This window comes from Adiantum capillus-veneris, chromosome 11 (genome assembly GCF_014529385.1).
Source record: "Adiantum capillus-veneris isolate H3 chromosome 11, ASM1452938v2, whole genome shotgun sequence".
In the NCBI taxonomy this organism is placed as follows: domain Eukaryota; kingdom Viridiplantae; phylum Streptophyta; class Polypodiopsida; order Polypodiales; family Pteridaceae; genus Adiantum; species Adiantum capillus-veneris.
Genome location: NC_140941.1, coordinates 123,812,987 through 123,818,986, shown reverse-complemented (window position 1 = coordinate 123,818,986; position 6,000 = coordinate 123,812,987).

Genomic DNA, 6,000 nt, shown 5'->3' with positions numbered 1-6,000 from the left:
CCTGAGTGGTTTGGTCTCAAGATTCACCACTTTTCCACTCTATGCCATTATATTAAGAATATCTGGGTGTTAAGGTCCACCACTTGTCCAACCTATAAGGATATATCATTAAGGTTATTCTTTCTCACCACTTGGAGTGACCATGATAGGTTTTACATGGGGGTTTGGTTCCAAGGTCCACCACTTGTCCAAGCTAACTCTATTGAAACATAGAGAGAAACAAAGGTCCACCACTTTTCCAAGCTAGGCTCCATTGAAACATGGAGAGAACGATGCTCCACCATTTGTCGAAGCTAAGTTTATTGAAACATGGGGGGTTTACGTTTAAGGTCCACCACTTGTCCAAGCTATTATCGCTAGTAGCATGAGTGGTTTTGTCTCAACATTCACCACTTTTTCACTCTATGTCATTATATTAAGAATATTTGGGTGTTAAGGTCCACCACTTGTCCAACCTATAAAGCTATATCTTAAAGGTTATTCTTTCTCACCACTTGGAGTGACCATGATAGGTTTTACATGGGGATTTGGTTCCAAGGTCCACCACTTGAATCATAGAGAGAAGCAAAGGTCCACCACTTGTCCAAGCTAAGCTCCATTGAAACATGGAGAGAAGGATGCTCCACCATTTGTCCAAGATAGGCTCCATTGAAACATGAAGAGAAGCAAGATGCACCATGTCTCCAAGATGCTAGGCTCCATCAAAATACCTTAAACCCACGATATTTCATAGATGGGGGGATTACTTTCAAGGTCCACCACTTGTCCAAGCTATTATCGCTAGTAGCATGGTTTGGTCTCAAGATTCACCAGTTTTCCACTCTATGTCATTACATTAAGAATATCTTGGTGTTAAGTTCCACCACTTGTCCAACCTATAAGGCTTTATCTTAAATGATATTTTTTCTCACCACTTGGAATGTGCATGATATGTTTTACATGGGGTTTTGTTCCAAGGTCCACCACTTGTCCAAGCTAGATCTATTACATATATATTATACATACAATATTCAACTAGATCCCTACCTATCAGGTCCAGTAGCATGGATGCTCTAGCTTTAAGGTCCACCACTTGTCCAACCTATACTCTCTTATGTAAGGGAGATCTCGCTATAAATTCAAAACCTTCCCGCCTAAATTTAAAATTCAAAATCTGATCGCCTAAATTTAAAATATCCCTCCCAAATTTTAAATATCCCGCCCAAATTTTAAAATTCAAACTTTTTTATAAAAAATTAAATTTTACCACTTAAATTTAAAATATTCCACGCGAAATTGCTTTTAAATTCAAGTTTACCACAAAAAGATATCATTATACCACCTAAATTCAAATATGCAAACCTCAAATCATTATATTGTACATAAATTCAAACAAATTCAAATTAACAAGCCTAAACTGATATTAGTTTGCATAGATATGAATTTATCACACCTAAATTATGTCACCATGTTAGACAGAGTGGTTAGAGAATTTGAACAAGGTCCACCACTTGTCCAACCTAGATACCAAGAAGGATTGAGTGTACAAGGTATTGTTTGGAGGTCCTTATAGTCCACTGGTCTCAAGGTCCACCACTTGTGGTAAGGGTCACCAAAAAGTGTATATATTCATCCAAAGAAATACACGTATTTTTGGTCTACATGTCCTAGTTTCAACCATTTATGTCCATTAGGTGTATCACTAAACAACACTACTATTTTTGAGAAACAGAAGTTACAATCATATCTACAAATGGATTAGAGGAAAATCAGCTTAGCATACATCCAGAACTCGCTACAAGAATCGACTTTAACAGATCACGCAAGTAAGTCTTCCATTCAAGTTTACTAGTATTACAATGTGTTAGTTATTTGTGATATTTATGTATGTATATATACTATGTGTGCATATCATAATTAAGTGTAATTGTGTATCTGCATTATGTATGAGTATTACAATGAAATAACACAAATATACATACATACACATAGATAACACAGACGCACACATACATGAGCATGTATTTTCAAGAGAGAGATAGCAAGATACAGAGATAGATACATAGAGAGAGAGAGAGAGAAATACCTGTTTTCTAGAGAGAGGAGAGAGAGAAAGATAACAGATTTCACTGTGTTTATGTATGTGGAAGAGAGGAAGACGATGTATGGGAATATGTGCACGTATTTTCAAGAGAGAGACAACAAGATAACAGATTTCATTGTGGTTATGTATGTGGAAGTGAGGAAGACGATGTGTGGGAATATGTGCATGTATTTTCAAGAGAGAGACAACAAGATAACAAATTTCACTGTGGTTATGTATGTGGAAGAGAGGAAGACGATGTGTGGGAATATGTGTATGTGTGCGGGGATATTTTTAAACTACATATCTCTGTCTTTGACGAGAGAGTATGTGTGCAAGAAGAGTTACAGAGAACCATCTTCTCTATATGGAGAAAGACAGAGAGTGAGAGAGAGAGGAAGTTCTCTGTGTGTTTGCTGCTCGCCTGCTTTCTCTGTGTGCGTTGCTCGTGCGCTCTCTCTGTGCCTAATCTTGATAGGGTTTATTAGAATGACACGTATGCTACAAGTCCATGTTTTATCATAGGATTAAAAAAAACAAAAGCAATATAAAACATTAACCAATTCACACGGCCAAAATTAAAGAAATCATGGTTGAAAATATGCAAAACATGCATAACTCTATACTATGAATTCACTTTTTAAAAAAAAATATTTGGGTGCTGCCCCTAGCCCCGCGGGGGCGCTGCCCCTCAACCCCGCCCGGCAGTCGCGCCGGGAGGCGACAAGCTGCCGCCCCTTGACCCCGCCCGGAACAATATCCCAAAATCAACCTCCCAAGCCCCGCCATTGAGAGCGCTATATTCCACATCCCCATCAAGAGCGCTACCCCCAAACCTCACGTGGAAGCGCTGCCTTGTCACCCCATTCTGGCATTGCCCTAAGACCCCGCATCTGGAGTGCTAAACGGGAACATTCTTCATTAGTGAAATTTTGAACATAAATTATATTTAGCATATACTTAAATATAATACAAATATTAACATATTAACTATACTACTAATTTACTATAGCAGTTCTAGATTATGTCCCATACTATATTTAAGGTGCCAAAGGTTTGGCCTTATGGTCCTAGATTTAGCCAAGTGGTCAACACATATAGGACCAAGTGCACACTGTGCCACAAAACTTGGCCACCACTTCACTTGCCAAAGTTTAGGCCACATGGTCAATCCTAAGTTTCCAATGTTCTTATTATGTCACCTTTTGCCTCGTGGAAAACCTAGGCTTGTTTTCACATACTCAGGCACTTCAAGCCATAATAAATTTTCATTACTCTTCGGCAACCCTTTTGTTCAAGTCTTTGAAAAAACGTTGTTTAAGGCCACCCTAAACCATTTTCATTTAGGGGTGTCTAAAACTAGCTTTTTGGCAATTCCAGAAGAAAATGGTCAAAGTTTTAGACTTAATTTTAACCACTTGACCAATTCAAATATTGGAAAGCAAGGTCTTGTAATACTTTTCTTTGGACATCACACATTAAAACTAGGTCCCTCACTTGTCCAAGCTATGCTCTAATACAATAAAGGGATTTTGGTTTCAAGATGCACCACTTTCCCAACCTTGATTCCATTAAAGAAGCTAGCTCTACTTAGACATTTAATAGCAAGGTCCTGTAGCAGTTCACATTGAACATTTTCCATGGCAGCTAGGTCCACCACTTATCTAAGCTATGCTCTAATACAGTAAGGGGGTTTTGGTTTCAAGATCCACCACTTGTCCAAACTTGATTTGGGAAGCAAGGTCCTATAATAGTTTGCTTTGGACATTCACCATTACAACTAAGTCCACCACTTCTCCAAGCTATGTTCTAATACACTAAGGAGGTTTTGGTTTGAAGGAGAACCACTTGTACAACTTTGTTTTTGGAAGTAAGGTCTTTACATAGTTCACCTTGGACCTTGGACATTGGATACTACAACTAAGCCCACCACCTTTCCAAGCTATCCTCTATATATAGCCAAAGGGTTTGGGTTTCAAGATTCGCCACTTTTCCAACCTTTCTTCCATTAAAGAAAGGAGGGGCATTATAACTAGGTCCACCAATTGTCCAAGATATGCTCTAATATAGAAAGGGGATTTTGGTTTCAATAATCCACCACGTGTTCAACCTTGCAAGACTCAAGGGATACTTGGACATTGGAAAGCATAGTCCTATAGTAGTTGATAGGTGGCAGTGGGTATAACAACTAGGTCCAACCTATGCTCTCATATAGCAAAGAGGCTTTGGTTTCAAGGTCCACCACTTGTCCAACCTTGCTTCCATTAAAGAAATGAGGGGCTACGTAAACATTGGCAAGCAAGGTAGAAAGGTCCTAAGGTATTTCACCTTGGATATTGGACATTATAACTAGGTCCACCACTTGTCCAAGCTATGCTCTGATATAGAAAGGGGATTTTCGTTTCAAGGTCCCCACGTGTTCAACCTTGCAAGACTCAAGGGATACTTGGACATTGGAAAGCATAGTCCTATAGTAGTTGATAGGTGGCAGTGGGTATTACAACTAGGTCCAACCTATGCTCTCATATAGCAAAGAGGCTTTGGTTTCAAGGTCCACCACTTGTCCAACCTTGCTTCCATTAAAGAAATGAGGGGCTACGTAAACATTGGCAAGCAAGGTAGAAAGGTCCTAAGGTGTTTCACCTTGGATATTGGGCATTATAACTAGGTCCACCACTTGTCCAAGCTATGCTCTGATATAGAAAGGGGATTTTCGTTTCAAGGTCCACCACGTGTTCAACCTTGAAAGACTCAAGGGATACTTGGACATTGGAAAGCATAGTCCTATAGTAGTTGATAGGTGGCAGTGGGTATTACAACTAGGTCCAACCTATGCTCTCATATAGCAAAGAGGCTTTGGTTTCAAGGTCCACCACTTGTCCAACCTTACTTCCATTAAATAAATGAGGGGCTACGTAAACATTGGCAAGCAAGGTAGCAAGGTCCTAAGGTATTTCACCTTGGATATTGGGCATTATAACTAGGTCCACCACTTGTCCAAGCTATGCTCTGATATAGAAAGGGGATTTTGGTTTCAAGGTCCACCACGTGTTCAATCTTGAAAGCCTCAAGGGATGCTTGGACATTGGAAAGCATAGTCCTATAGTAGTTGATAGGTGGCAGTGGGTATTACAACTAGGTCCACCACTTGTCCAACCTATGCTCTAATATAGCAAGGATGCTTTGGTTTCAAGATCCACCATAATTTCCAACCTTGCTTCCATTAATATAGCAAGGAGGATTTGGTCTCAAGGTTCACCACTTGTCCAACCTATGCAAACCTTTTCCATGTTGTAGCATGATTTTTTGTTTGAAGAGTATTTTTCTATAACTATGGATTTAACAATGTAATCTTTTTCACTTACAGGATGGACTTTGAATCTGGGGAGAAAGTACATATGATACTTGACAATGAAATTGTTGGTATTGGCTGTGTGTGTAGAACAGATCTAGATTCCACTTGTGGTGGTACAAAGATAGGGCAAGGAAATGTCTCCATACTAGTGGAGGAATGCTTGAAGGATGTGGTCCTACCTTTTCCTACAATGGATACTTCATCTCTCCAAGGCTCATTATGGAGTGTTGTTCGATGGTCAAAGCTTCTTTTGCAATCTTTTGTATTAAATGGGAACTTAATTGATCCACAAGAAAGCTACAATGGATGAAGAACATGATCATTCTGATCCTCTAGTTACAGATGCAATACCTATGACAAGCCCAGAATTTGAAGCAATGATTTGAGAGTCTTGGAGAAATCAGAGGGTCCTTTTAAAAGATGACACAATGATGCAAACCATGAATGAAGGGACCATCTTATATGTATTTTCACATGATTATGTCAACTTTCAGGAACTTGGTCCTGATTGTGTGGGTGTGGGTATTGAAAGAGAAAATGCAAGCATTGATGATGTGGTTGAAGTGGGTAGCATCACTTTGCT